We start from the raw sequence: 15,931 nt of genomic DNA, 5'->3' as shown, positions 1-15,931 counted from the left end.
TTCTTTCTTTCATTCTTTTGTTCTTTCTCTCCTCTCTTTTTTTCTTTCTTTCTTTCATCTTTTTTCTTTCTCCTTCCTTCCTTCCTTCCTTCCTTCCTTTCTTTCTCTCTCTTTCCTTCCATCCTTTTTTCATTCTCTTTCTGTCTCTGTCTCTGTCCCTTTCCCTCTCTCTCTCTCTCTCTCTCTCTCTATATATATATATACATATACACATATATGTGTATATGTATGTATGTTCTTGGAATTTACATATACTTGTATGCATGTGTATACATGCATGCATATAATTTACACCCAAACACACACACATACTATACACATCTGATTATGGGGCATAAATTCAAGGCATGAGGCTTGACTCAGGGACTAGGGGCTGTCCTTGAGCTTTTTGGCTCAACACTAGTGCTCTACCACTTCAGCCATAGCTCTACTTCTCACCATCACATCTACAATCCCCGCTACTTAGGATTGTAGTTTGAGGTCAGCCTAGGGCAGAAAGTCTGCAAAATTCCATCTAAAAAAATATGTGTGGGGCTGGGGTATAGCCTAGCGGCAAGAGTGCCTGCCTCTGATACACGAGGCCCTAGGTTTGATTCCCCAGCACCACATATACAGAAAACGGCCAGAAGCGGCGCTGTGGCTCAAGTGGCAGAGTGCTAGCCTTGAGCGGGAAGAAGCCAGGGACAGTGCTCAGGCCCTGAGTCCAAGGCCCAGGACTGGCCAAAAAAAAAATAAATAAATAAAATATGTGGTTGGATATGTGACTCAAGCAGTAGAGCACCAGCCTTTAAAAAAGAAAGCCAACTGACAGTATGAGACTCCGAGTTCAAGCTCTCTTACCAGAAATAAAGGGAATAGTCTTGTTTTCCAATTCTATTATGTTTTTTCATTAAATTCTAGAACACTTTCCTCCAACCAATTTTATGGAATTGACAAACCATTTCTATAATATGTGAAAAAGTAGTGCTTCATGAGTTGACTTAATTTGAAAAAAATAAAAATGTGAGATTTAGGATTTTCAAATATCTAGACTTTCTCTAAAACTTCAGTAATTAGAACTATGATTTAAGGACTAAGTAAACATATAGATAGAAGTAAATAAAATATCCAAAAGTGTGTTTGAGCTTCTATGTATCCTCGCTATTACTAATCAATGTAAAACTACCAAAAATAATGGTAAAAAATAGTCTATGTATGGAAAACTATTAACTTTGCTGTGTCATATGTATTTTCTAGGACAGACCTATTGAAAAGTGTAATTTAAAAATACTTCAGTGATCCTTGGCTAACGAGGTATATTTAAAACAGAGAAAGTGTAGTAATGATTTTTAAAACTGACAAAATAGACAAAAAATTTAAACCATCTTTGTGATATAATAAAACATTAAAATACTAGTCAGATTACAAAAACATGAATGTTGACATATATAAACAATTACTATAAATTACTAAGGAACAAATATCTCAAGGAAAATAGAGCAGGAATTTTATAGGAGAATGAATCATGGGTGCACCATAAGTATATTGAAAAGTGCTTCAGTGATAAAAATTTTTTTAAAAATCACAAGAAAATGAGATAAAGTTGGAGAAAAAGAGAGACAATGAGTGAGCAAAAGAAACAGATGAGTAGTCCAATATGTATGATATATTGAATTATTAGATTTAAAGTTTGGAACAATGAGGGAGTCAACACACAAAGTTACACTGGTGAATTAGACCCATCACCTACAGAAAACACAACAGCAATTCTATCACAAAACTTTCCCCCAAAGAGAAATATATATATATATGTATATATATATGTATATATGGTCAACATAGATGTAAAAATGTTCAAGGATATTTTAGCACATTGAATCCATTGTGTAATATATACAAACCAAGCAAGCTTTATCCTAGGAAATAAGGCTGATTTAACATTTGAAAAATTAAAAATACAATTCATCACAAAAACAGAATAAAGAAGAAAAAAATTCATGACTGACTCAATAGATATAGAAAAAAACATTGGCCAAAATTTGATACATATACACACATATAAAACACACACACACACACACACACACACACTTTCTACAATAGGGAGAATATGAACTTACTTTGGTAAAGAACAGTCAAATAAACCTATAAGTCATTTTACACTTAACAGTGACAAACTACATTTTTTTCACCTAAGATTGTAAACAATGCAAGGTTCTCTGTACTCTTCAAGATTATATGGAAGGGACTAGCTAAGCAACGTGGCAAGGATAGAAATTCATTCATGTTCAAAAGAAAGAAAGGCCTTTTCACTCAAAAATAACTCTACATGAACAGAAATTCTCATTAAATATACAATAAAACCTAGTAAGAATTAACAGGCTTAACAATGTAGCAGAACATATACTCAATTTATATTGTACTTTCATTTTGTCAGTGGAAATTTAGAAATTGATATTTAACAGAAACTAAATAAACAAATAGAATGAAAAAAATCTGAGCAAATGAGTAGAAAGCACTAAGTTCTCCGAACAGTCATATGGAGCTTTCATACTTTACTTCTGAGAATGCATAATGACATAACCACTTTCAAAAATGGGAAAAGGGCTGGGGATATAGCCTAGTGGCAAGAGTGCCTGCCGGATACACGAGGCCCTAGGTTCGATTCCCCAGCACCACATATACAGAAAACGGCCAGAAGCGGCGCTGTGGCTCAAGTGGCAGAGTGCTAGCCTTGAGCGGGAACAAGCCAGAACAGTGCTCAGGCCCTGACTCCAAGGCCCAGGACTGGCCAAAAAAAAAAAAAAAAAAAAAGGGAAAAAAAGTTTTATGTATTTACCTAAGATAAATAAAACTGCATGTCTATTCAAAAATCTATAGATGAGTGTTTAGAATCTATTTGTAACAGTTTAAAACTGGAAAATATCTGTGAATTTTTCAATTGGTAAATGGATAAATAAACTCATGTTGACAAACAATGGAATTCTCTACAGTAAAAAGAAATTAATTATTTATAACACTACAGAGATGAAGCCCAAATGTATAAAAAATAATCAGATGCTATGCCATCCATCTAGTATTTATTAAGGCCTGCTGGGGAAAGGAACTTTATAAGAGAAAAGAAACATTAGTCCTTAAGGGATATTGAAAGTAGGATTCCTTTTTTTTTTTTTTTTTGCCATTCCTGGGCCTTGGACTCAGAGCCTGAGCACTGTCCCTGGCTTCTTTTTTGCTCAAGGCTAGCACTCTGCCACTTGAGCCACAGCGCCACGTCTGGCAGTTTTCTATATATGTGGTGCTGGGGAATCAAACCCAGGGCTTCATGTATAAGAGGCAAACTCTCTTGCCACTAGACCATATTCCCAACCCCTGAAAATGGGATTCTTGAGTGACTACAAAGAAACAAAATCATTTTGTGGAAATTTGTTCTACATCTTGATTGTGGTGGTGGTCACATGATTGCAACCATTTTCCAAAACTTGCAGGAATATGCCATAAAAAGGTTGAGTTTTACTGTACAATAAAGTAATTTTCCATTAAAAATATTAGGTTAGCTTGTATTGTTAAGTATTCTCCTTGGTTGATCTTTGAGAGTCATTTATTTTGTTAGTCATGTTATTTTCCACTTAAAAAATAACAGTGACAAAATAAAAAATAATTTTTTCCAGTTTATGAGATTAAAAATTTTCTCCAAAAGGCATTTTCCCCATTCCTTTTCCAAACTTTATGCATGTTTCTACTCTTTCCATTATCTAATTTTTCTCCATTTCTTTTAGCTTCATACAATGAACAATATCTATTAAGTATAGATGTGATTGAAAAATTCCTATAATCTACTTTCAACTAAATTTTGCCAATTATTACATCATTGAACAGAAGACATGTTCTATTTTTCTTTGTATTAAAACTAACTGCATTTTAGGTGATAATGAGGCTAAAAAATGAAAATCAAACTCTACTCGGATGAGTGTCAGAAGACAGATTTATGCCATATTTTATTGCTGATATAAGTACTTTATGTACTTATTTTCTAAAATTCAAATTACTTCAAAAATATATCTTTATTATATCCAATAGAATGTGCAGTCATAAATATATTATATCCTCTCCATCCAATTTAATGCTTTTGATACATTTTGGAAGAACAGTCACACATTTACTAGAATGTTCCAGGTAATAGAGATTGAGTTTTCTAATGCAGGGGTTAATAATAATACTTGTTTAAAAAAGTTAGCTAAACCGAAGTCCTGGGGCTTAAATCCTACTGCCATTCCACTTATTAAACCATAAAGATATGTAAATCCTCTTACATTGTACTTGTGACAATAATTATAAAAAATGAGGTGTTCTACGTTTCACTAGTGGGTGAAGGTATATTATATGCCTACTATAGCCGGCCAAATGGTAAACTGTGTAGCCAGGGTACTATATGTCATAGTAGCAGTATAAAATCCCAGGGCAGTATAAAGATGTTTTGTTTTGTATAGCTTTGTTAATAATACTAGCAGGATGACTATCATTATAATTCTTCTTTTCTTTTCTTTTTTTCTTTATTGTCAAAGTGAAGTACAGAGGGGTTCCAGTTTCTTACGTAAGGCAGTGAGTACATTTCTTGTTCAACTTGTTACCTCCTCCCTCTCCACCTCCTGCCTTCTCCTCCCCATTTCTCTCACCCCCCCCCATAAGTTGTACAGTTGGTTTACACCATAAAGTTTTGTAAGTATTGCTGTTGCATTGGTTTGTCTTTTTATCCTTTTTATCTCAATTTTGGCATTCCCTTCCCCTTCCTTAGTTCCAATACATGTATATACAATATCCAGGGTACTAAAATCAGTTAAGTTTACAAAACACAAATGAATGAAGCTGTTCATTACACACTGATTGCTGGAGATTAAGTTATGTGTTTTTAGCAGCTATGGCCAGGTAAAATTAATTTTCTTATCTCTTTCTCTGTGAATGTTTGCTCTTTTTCCAATTCTGTAAGGCTGACATTAAAATGCACAAATAAAAGGCATAATAGAACTGGTATTCGGTTTTGATCATGGTTTTGAATTAGAGTTCTGAACTTTAGAGGAAAACACTTGATTCGATTGATGTGATAATTTATCCCAAACCATCTGAGAAAATTGTGATTAAATAACCTCTGGGGCAATGTTGTGATTAAATATTCAGTAGTATAGATTGAATCTTGCTTGAAAAGCTATTAGTTTAAGGAACTGAAGTAGAACTGAGGAGCCCTTAGTGTTTGTAAATTTACACCTCATGAAACTATAGTCTTTACATTATTGTGAAAGTAGGATTTTAGTAGAAAATTAAACTTTTCTTCAAATATTTGATACCAATCACATCAATATTTATTTTTACTAAGGGAAGGTTAACATCTGCATACAAATTGGAGAATATATTTATTGAGAGAGGTTATTTTGCAAAATATTCGTGAAATTTTTACATAAAAGTAGTTGATTTTGGTGCCCTGGGTATTTTATATATGTTTGTCTGAATTAGAGAAGGGGAATATCAAAATGATGTGACAAAGAGTAAAAGGTGAACCAATGCAACAACAATACTTACAAGACAATATATTGTAAACCAACTCTACAACTTGGGGCTGAAGCGGGGATTGGGCAGTAGGGTAAGTAGGAGAAAAATGCAGGAGGAGGTAACAAGTTTGACAATAAATGTACTCACTACCTTATGTATGAAACTGCAACCCTTTTGTACATCACCTTGACAATAAAAAATTTAAAAAGATAGTAGTTCACTAGAGAGTTACCAGTGGCTTTATTATGGAACTGTCTCTCCACTTCTTACATACATTTGTATTAGGGAATGTAGTACTTCCCATGTTCTTTATTATTCTAGAATTATTTATTTAAAGTTTGACTTTTTGAATATGTAAACTAGGCACTTCTATTTACTGGCTATGCAATTTGCATGATTGACTTGATTCTGAGTTTCAGCTACATTGTAATGGTGGCTTTACTTTGCTCATAGGAGAAAGGAGCATGAAAGGATTTGGTAAGTTAAGGTATTATGTTTCTATTCCTCTGTGTGCTCATTTATACAAAGTAAGGCCTCTATTTTTTACTGTAAATTTTTAAACGTTCAATGCATGAATATGTGTGATACTATTGTAGTTCTGAGTTACTGAAGTTCTGAAAGACTGTCTCAACCTTGTGTGTTTTTATTGATTTAATAATTTTCCTACATTGGTAGTGAGGATAGTTTGAACAACAGAAAAATGATTCAAGAAGCATCTTGTCTAAACTATGACTTAATTAAACATTCAAAGGAAAATATCAGAGTAAAGCATCATTTGAGGGCAGAAAAATTGGAGACAGCAAATCTAAATTAGAATAAGGCTTATTTGTATTTGTCCAAAATAAATTTCTTATTTTTCATTCTTACCATAAAGTAGGTTTTGAAACAACTATTTGTATGTTTGTAAAAGAAATCTTATTGGGCTGGGAATATGGCCTACTGGCAAAAGCACTTGGCTAGTATATATGAATCCTTAGGTCTGATTCCTCAGCACCATATATATAGAAAAGGCCAGAAGTGGTGCTGTGGCTCAAGTTGGCCAAGTGCTAGCCTTGAGAAAAAAGAAGCCAAGAACAGTGCCCTGAGTTCAAGCTCCAGGACTGGAAAAAAAAAAAAAGAAATCTTATGCTCAACAAGTAAGCAAAAATTGTATTAAATCATCTTGGAATCAATTTGTCATTAGTTAAGTATGATGTATTTTCCAGAAAATAACTAATACACTCTTTTCAAACCACAGATCCTAATGGTTCAGATTATGTTATTTGGATTAATAAATCCTCTCTGTTGAATAATGTAAAATGAAATATGTGAGAGATTACATGACCAATGGCATAATTAATGGAATTGGAAATTAGCAATAGCTTATATCAGATGTGGCTTTGGCTGAGAGAATACTTTCCTAGCATGTCGAAAGCTCTGGGTTTGATCTCCAACCTTGAAAAAAAATGTTGGAGTTAGTAAAATTTTAATACATATCTATATCTAAAGATCTAGCTAGGAACTGAAACTCTAAAAGCTTTAATTTAATACAGGTTTGAATTCTTTGTTGTTGCTATCTACTCATTTCTTTACCCATAAAATAATTGTTGATTGACTACTGTTATATACCTACTATCTACCATATATTCTACTATATGTGAAAATATGATGATCAGAACAAATAGGATTAGTGATCCTACAGATTATTCATGGGCTAATGGGGTAGAAAAATAAGCACATAATTGCAACTCAGATGTTGATATTTGACAAGACCAATATATTATAAATGTAATGGCACTGATGTGAGTACCTTATTACTCACTCAAGTTTGGAAGGAAGACAAATGCTCTGAACAGATGGAGCCCCATGTGTTAATTCTTTTACTGATCAAGAATATAGGAGAACGGGGATTTTGCTAATCTATACAAAAGGACTTGGAGTTACCTGGCCTCTGTGCTCAGGTAGACCACAGCAAAATGCTTCTCAAAGCCTGCCCTTCTACCAGTGTGTGGCAGGGCAGGGTTGAGAATGCAGGCAGGAACTGGCAATGACAGACAGAAGGAAGTCATGTGAGAACTGAAAGTGCAGAGAAAGAGACTGTGAGCTTGATAGGAGTCAGCTGAGATTGGCTGGAGGACAAAGAAGAGTGTTGGAAGAGATATGTGCGAAGATTAAATTAGGGTGTATGGACGTGGTCTTGCGGTCATGTTGAAGAGTTTCATTACATCCTAGTAGCAGCAAGGAGCCACAGCTGTGTGTGTGTGTGTGTGTGTGTGTGTGTGTGTGTGTGTGTGTGCGCGCGCGCGCATGCACATGCACCAGTCCTGGGTTTTGAAATTACAGCCTTGTGTTCTCACTTGGATTTTTCATTGGTGCTCTACTATTTGATCCACATCTCTACTTCTGGCTTTGGTGGTTAATTGAAGCTAGTAATTGCATAGATTTTTTTTTCTGCTCAGGCCGGGTTTGAACTGTGACTCTCAGATTGCAGCTTTCTGACTAGCTAGAAAAATAAGTCTGAGCTATCAGCAACAAGCTCAGTATTGCCTTTCAAATGTTACTTCGAAAGTAATTGTAAGGTGAGCCTGAAAGGGATAGAATATAATAAACTATATATTCAATAGGCTGTTTTAAAATATAAATTATTATTAAACCACAAATGGTGTGTTAAAATTGTGAAAAGTTGAGTCACTGAAAAGAACCATGACGATTTATTTAAACTGAATGAATATAGGTGGTACTGGTATGATGACTAATAATAGTTTGAGTAAACAGGTCGAGAGACATTTGATACTTCATGGTTCTTGCTCATCCTTAGCCATTTCCCTGCTCATTAGGATCTCTGTGCAAATGGTGGACAGGAGCTGAGTCAAATCTTTGTAATGTTCTTTCAGAACAGCTGTTCTGAAGAGTGCTTAGTAATTTTTTTAATTGCAATTAATATTCACAACGTGTTTGGGGATATGCCAAACATTTCACATATTCATCCTGTTCCAAGATTTCATTTGGATGTGTGCTTGAGCCAAAGAGATTTTAATGATTTAGTTAGCTCCTATTGCCTATGATTCTGTACATTTCCTACTAACATGAAGTTGATTACATCAAAGGAGTGACTTCAATAAGATGAGCCTTACAGAAAACCACAGCGATCCAATAGCAAAACCATGATCTAAAGCTATGTGAAGATTAGTTCAGGAGTAGTTACAAAACAAAATCACTTCTTCTTTTTTTTTTTTTTTGGGGGGGCTGGGGATATGGCCTAGTGGCAAGAGTGCTTGCCTCGTATACAAAATCACTTCTTATATGATGTTATTTGTTAAAGAACAAACTTTTCTTTGTGCAAATTCTGCAAAGGCAAATAGTTTTGGTTTTAAAAATGTACTGTACAACTAATACTTCAAGAATTACTATTCTGTTATTTGAAGCTATTAGATCCATCAATTTCAGCCTTCTTGCCTCTGTCACATTTAATTCTTTAATCGTTGGTTTGTGTTTTTCCATCTTTTTGAAATGTGTATCCATATTACATGTATGTTATGTTTGCATGGAAATAGCATAATGTAAATATTTATTATCTTGGATGACATCAGTGTTTGTGGTAGGTGTGAGACTTTACTGGACCATGGCTTAAACAATGACAATATAAAAAGAGAGTAACTACAACTGGTCATGATAAATTAACATCTTGCTACCACAGTATAAAAATGGTATAATTTTCCCTTTACAAAGTAAGTTTGCATAAAATTTGGGTAGAGAATTTTAAAAGGTGTTTCAAACACCCAGAAAAAAAATCTTTCCTATGTTGAATTACTACTAAATTTTAAAAAAGCCTAGAAACAAATATCATGAAATAACTTACAGGCTTATTTCACTATATCAGCAAAAATTTTTTTCTCTGCATTTTAGATTATAGACTGTGCATGTAGATGCTAGAGATATAAATTATCTTTATCATTTGAGCCTATGAAATAAGACTCTTCTTTTATAAAGTGAATTTGAGGTGTCAAAAAGTATCTTGACTTATTGAAGGTTGTATGGATGAATAAAGTCAGAATAAGGTCTACCCAGTATTGTAGAAATTTGCAATGAACCCTGGAGAAGCTTCTTTTACTATTATCTTTGATACCTTATTTTTCCCCTTGATGTTTGTCAATCTTTAAGAAAAGGTCTGGGCTATTGTTGAATTAATAGCAGCCACATTTTGAGATGTTTAGTATGTTCTTTGGTGAGAGTGTTAACTCTGGTGTATTTGTTAATGATGGTATCTTGGAGATGATATGTCTACAGATTCCAGAGTAGTGCTGAGAAACAATGACAGTTTCAGCACTTAGCTTCAAATAAAACTTTCTTTGGAAGAGTGGTGATTGTTTTATTTTACATACTTCTACTATGAGCAAAAGTAGTAGAAGAAGGAAATAAAGTGACATTGTGAGAGAGATATTGAGTGTACAATTCAGGACTTAGTAGATTCCTAATAAGTAAAGTAGCTACGAAAAATGTGTATATTCATCTTTTAGATGAGAAAAAAATACTAGAGGAATTTTCTCTACTGTTGGGGTTTATATTTTTACATCTTCCAGTTAGCATTTGTAAGATATAAGGATTGTATTATATATTTACATGTAGCTGCTTCACTGTTAGAATGTGTAAATATGCACTTATTTTACCTTAAATGTAGGTGAGAAGGTTTTTTTTCATTTACTTTTACCTATCTAGTTCATCTATATCTCAAATTCATTTCAACAAATCCCGTGTCACTTAAAAACATGTAAAGAGTTTTCAGCAATAAAGATTTCAGAGACAATTTGAAAGAGTCATAGATAAGGTGAAAGAATATGGCATGTGAAAACATTTGCATTTAAGATCAACTTTAAAATTCCATGCTCAGGAATTGTGCTGCTGTTTCTTTCATGAGTGCTGTGAAAAAATAGTCACTGACATGAATTTAATAACCACCAGTAAATTTGTGTTGCGGAGAAAGTACATTAATTTTGAGCAGGGCATTTAGAAATTACTGTTCATAAGGTACACTTGAGTACCGTATTGCTATTAATCACATTTAGAGCAAAAGAAAATCGAATGCCAAGAAAAGTTCTGTAGCTAAATTAACTAAAATCTTTAAAAATACTTTGCTTTTTGCAAACACACACACACACACACACACACACCTTTGTGTGTCAGAGTTGAGCTAGGCTTTATTTGAATACCAATGAATAATAAAGCATAAGCAAAGAAAGATATTGTGGGTGGAAAGAAAAGTGATTAGTAGTACCAAGGGAGAATTTAGGCCAAATATATTTCATGTGACTGTCTTCTGACTGGAAATATTTTTCAAACAGACAGGAGAGAACAATGTACTCCACTGCAGCTCCTGTGGTGTAGCAGCCTGGTCACGACTAGGAAATAGCAATTGCCCTTCACCTAAACACAAGAGAACCCATAAGATTCCTTTCATTTTTTTCTAGAAAACATACATAATAATAATGTTAATATAGAAGGACAGAATCAGCTGGAGATTTCAAGAGCATTGGTTTTTCTCTACAATCTTTTCTACTCCTTGGGCTCCTACTTTTCTTCTTTTGATTCTCTCAGTAGCTCAGTCATTTTTACCTTGCTTCCTGCTTTCTGTTCCTCCTCCCTTTCCTGGGGAGGGGAGGAGTTGGAGAATACCATACAAGTTATTGAGGGGAAGATTAGCAAAGAAGAGGTAGGAGTGTGTTATTCTTTCAGGAGGTATTTTTTCTGTGTGAAAGAGTTTAAAAGAAAATGTGCACACCTTTTCAGCACATAATATTTCAAAGACACCATAAGTGTGTTCTTGAAGATAAGTTAGTGTAAGATTTTATCAATAGCAAACTAATGGTAAACGCAGCCTCCTCTAAGGTACCTCAGTTTTGTTTTTTTTTTTTTTTTTTTTTTTTTTTTTTTTTTTTTTTTTTTTTTTATTTTCAAACTGACGTACAGAGAGGTTACAGTATCATACGTTGGGCGTTGGATACATTTCTTGTACTGTTTGTTGCCTTGTCCCTCATGCCCCCCTCCCTCCCCCCCTTCCCTCCCCCCCGCCCAGTTGTTCAGTTCACTTACACCAAACAGTTTTGCAAGTATTGCTTTTGTAGTTATTTCTCTTTTTTTACCCCGTGTCTCTCGAATTTGGTATTCCCTTTGAATTTCCTACTTCCAGAGGAAGGAAGGAAATGTATCTCAACCTCATATTGATGCTAATAACAGATGTCACTTCATTTTGGAAATGGTTAACCTGCAGTTAACAGTGTTGATGCAAGTCACTAATATATTAGGGCTTAGAATAGAGCTAACAGAGTGTTTGAAGGCAGTCGAAACAGCAGACAAGTAGGCTTTTCCTGGGAATTGGACCCTTGCTGGAGTCTGTAGCCTTTTGTTTCCTAACTAAGGCGGTATTGTATTCACAACTTTTCCTGATTCTCCAGGAGTACTCTGCTGGTCTGACTTCAGGTAGCGCTTACTTCTTGGTAATGCAGCCTGTGTTCTTCAGTTGGAAGAAAGGAACTCTATCGGATGATGCAAACTCTTGATGGGCATAGGTGACCTCCTTCTTCCAACAACTTTCTAATTTGAATAGAAATGGTGACAAAGGAATATAAAGTCCTATTTTTCGTAGACTTGTTGCTTTTGTCTTTTAATATAAGCTTTCATTCCAGCACAAAAACTTTCTTGTGGTTTTGGAGATAAGGTTTTCTTCAGTTCCCATCTCCTCTTACTTTTTTGAATGTGTCAAGCTCTATAAAGCCTGTTTATGACCCTTTAAGTCTAATTTGAATAAAGAAAGGAAGAAGCTTGGAAATAATTTATTTTTCTTCTGAAGAATATAAGAACTGTCTGGAAATGTGGCTTAGTAATAGAATGCTTGCCTAGCATTCATGAAGCCTTGGGTTCAGTTCCTCAGAACTGCATAAACAGAAAAACCCAGACGTGGTGCTATGGCTTAATTGGTAGAGTGCTGGCCTTGAGATGATCAGGGACAGTGCCCAGGACCTGAGTTCAAGCCCTAGGATTGGCAAAAAAAAAAAAAAAAAAAGTAAGGACTATGCCAGATCCTTGTAACTTCTTAGTTTACACTTACCTGTGCTTATATGTGTGAAGACCTGTGTGAGCACACACGCACACACAACAGTCTTTAGTACAAATAACCTAAGAACTAAATATATTCCTTTAAAATGTATTGTTATTATAAAAGTGATGTACAGAGGGGTTACAGTTACATAAATTAGGTAAAGAATACATTTCTTTTTGGACATTGTCACCTCTTCCCTTGCTCTCTCCCAGTTTTCCCACCCTATCCCTACCCAGGAGTTGCATAGTTCATTTTCAACCTTGTATCCAGTGAGTACCACTGCTTCATTTGTTCACCCTCTATGTCCCTCCATTTCCGTGAAAAAAACCTGTCTTATATACTCTATTGAAAGTGTTTACTGGTAGTTTTTCTTTTCTATTTCAAAAATATTGAAATTTCCCTTGTTACATCGGAGAGTGCTAGATTGCCAACTGTCTCATGTGTTCTTTGTAAGAAGATTTTGACCTTCAACCTTCAATTTCCTTCTCTTTCATAAAGCAACACGTTTGGTATGTTTTTGTAGATATCCAAAAAGCCGATTTCCGGTGAAATAAACTTGTTTATTGAATGGTGGTAAAGGGAGTGTTCCCTTACTTCAATTTCCAGAAAATTTGCCAAGTATTTTTTGGTAGCAAATGTTTTCTTTGATGTAAGAGGAAAAAAAAAGGAAAGGAAGGATGTGGTGAAATACTTCATTGTCATTGTGATTTAAGAATAATAATATCTGAAAGCTACTGCTGAATTGCCTTCAAAGTAAAAATAATTTAGTTTTATTTCTCATGCTTAATGATTACTTACCTGCAAAAAACCATAATATTTTGTACTACTGTTTAAGCCATTTTAAAGTTTTCATTTATAGGAAAAGTAAGCAAAGAGAACATATAGTTTCTATTTAGCCCTAATACCTCCACACATTGGATGTGCAGTGTCTACTTGCTTGTACTCACATGGAATAAAGAGACTTGTTAGCCATCTGGCCTTTTCTTGTAAGGACACTACTATAGTCCTTTATAAGCATTTTTTCTTTCTGACCCAATTAGCTTCCAAAATACCTCATTTCTAAATATCAAATTGTTATTTGGTTTGGGATATAAGAATTTTGGGAGTACATAAACATTCAGTGAGTTAAATATGTCTACTCAACTTACCAAATTTTCCTTGTGAGAGACAAAAGTCGTCCAAAAATAATATTTCATCCTTATAATGTCTGTAGAGTGAGTAGAAATAGCCACTATCATTTCTGTTTCTATTTCTTAGTTAACATGGCTAGAGTTTTTGCCAGATTTATTGCTTTTTTGATTGAATCATTCTGCATTGGTATCTGAATTTCAGTGGCATGTATTCAACCTTAATTCTGCTTGCTTTAGATATAATTTTTTTCACTTTTTAGGTGGAACTTTAGATGATGTCTTTATTCTTTTCTAATACATGTCTAGAATGCCATCAACTTTTAAACACTCTGATTGAATTATAGCCTCACTCTGTTATAGTCTTAGAGTACAAGTTGCATGATTTCTAGTTTCCAAACTTCTTAAAGTGTGTTTATGGCACAGATTGTGGGTTATACTGGTACTATCTATGGCTTGAATATTTTCATCAGAACACATGATGAAATTTAACCGCCATTGTAAGGCACATTGAAGGATGATACAGTCCCTTATGGTGTTTGAAGGCGGGCTCTTTTGGGGTAATTACATTTAATTGAGGTTGCAAGAATGGATCTCAAGTCCAACAAGACTATTGCTTTATAAGAGGTGGAGGCGAACCTTGTGCTAAAATGTTCAATTCAACAAGCCTGCTTTCCAGCAAGATATACTGTACTAACCAGCTTGAATTTTCCAACCTTTGGAAACGGAGTCAAATAAACCTGTGATCTTTATAAATTACCCAATTTGTGGTAATCAGATATAACAGTAGAAACTAGACTAAGAACATTGGCAAACATTCTGTATGAGCTTGAGAAGAATGTATATTGTTATTGTTAAATATTCTATAAATGTCAGTTAGATTCAGCTGATTGATTTTGCTGTTCAGTACACTGTGCATCTGCTTTCTGTATAACTGTCAATTACTGGCAGAGGGTTGTTTATGTCTCCAGATATAATAGTGGAATCATGATTTTATCTCTGCATTTTTTCATCTTTTTGGCTCACATATATTGACAATGTGTTGTGAGATGCATATATAATCAGTATTAGCATATTGTCTATAAAATTGGCTTCTTTATCACTATGCAATGCTCTTTCTTCATTTGTAAGAAATGTCCTTGCTCTGGGGTCTGTTGTCTGAAGTGAATGTCGCTACTTCGGGCCCTCTTTTATCTGTACTGGCAATGTTATGGCCCAAATTGTATAGCAGAAAATTGCTACTTTTATAGATAAAGTCCTTAAAGAGGCATTTAAGATCAAATGAGCTTATTATGATACCACTAATGTAGTAGGCCCACTGTCATTCCAACAAGAGAAAACCAGAAGACAGTGGGACTTATGAAAATGATCAAGAGAAGGCAGAAGGAGCTGGCTATCTAAAAACTAAGAAAAGAGTCTTCAGAGTCAATCAAATGGATTGATTTTAGCCCTTGGTTTTCATGCTTGCTCTGTTTCTTCATATGTGCCTTGGGTCTTTTATGACACCTTGTAATTTTTGGTTGAAATTAGAATTGTGTACTGGTAAGTAGGATTTTAGTAGAAGGGTTTCCTATTTGCTCTTAGCTCTAGCATAAGAGGCTGAACTTTTCAGTGTTTCCTTGTTCTTTTGTAGCATCTATGCTTCCCTGGAAAAATCTAAATTGTGTTCCCCTATTATATATTATACAGGTTGGAGGAAAGGGAGACTATTCTAAAGTCATAATTAGGTAACTCTTTTCATGAATCTGTGGCCTCCAATTGGAATCTTTTCAAGTATGGTGTAGCTTCTACACTCACTCTTTTCTCTCCTTTGGGGAGACAGGAAGTCTCTTAGTATTGGGACTTGACTTTCTTTCAAGTCAGTTAGGTTCTGCTAGACTATTTTCCACTGGTGATGAGTCTTGTTAAAAATACCAGCATGGTATTTCTCCCTGTCCCTTCATGGTCACCCTCAGCCCATGAAGAGATTTCCCTTCATTTGATCATCTCTGTGAGAAGCAAGTAGTACTGGCTGTAGGACTCCCAAGTTTCTGCTGTGGGAGCTGTAGTTTTTAGACTGTGTATATTTTTCTCTTCAAGTTTTGGCATGTTCATTTGTCTAGGGACTTCAGCTAATTGATGGAACTAAGAAGAGTTGATTTTTAAGTTGCTCAGATCTTTACTTGTTACAGTGTAGTGTTGACTTCTGAACTCCCTACATTCTGGGGGGGAA

At 34.7% G+C, this 15,931-nt stretch overlaps 1 protein-coding gene and 1 long non-coding RNA gene across 2 annotated transcripts in view; one reads left to right on the top strand and one right to left on the bottom strand.

Annotated features, from left to right (window-relative positions):
• Gpm6a (glycoprotein M6A) overlaps positions 1-15,931 on the top strand; it is a 231,688-nt gene that overhangs the window by 7,289 nt on the left and 208,468 nt on the right. The window lies entirely within an intron of this gene.
• Positions 2,041-11,400, bottom strand: LOC125339270. The gene is made up of 3 exons (XR_007208516.1): positions 10,654-11,400; positions 5,094-5,096; positions 2,041-2,069 (listed from the first exon to the last, which is right to left on the bottom strand). It is a non-coding gene; the product is annotated as an uncharacterized LOC125339270 (long non-coding RNA).

The sequence above is a fragment of the Perognathus longimembris genome, chromosome 21, assembly GCF_023159225.1.
Source record: "Perognathus longimembris pacificus isolate PPM17 chromosome 21, ASM2315922v1, whole genome shotgun sequence".
In the NCBI taxonomy this organism is placed as follows: Eukaryota; Metazoa; Chordata; class Mammalia; order Rodentia; family Heteromyidae; genus Perognathus; species Perognathus longimembris.
The sequence above is the reverse complement of the archived record's forward strand: the minus strand, read 5'-3'. Positions and strand labels throughout refer to the sequence as shown.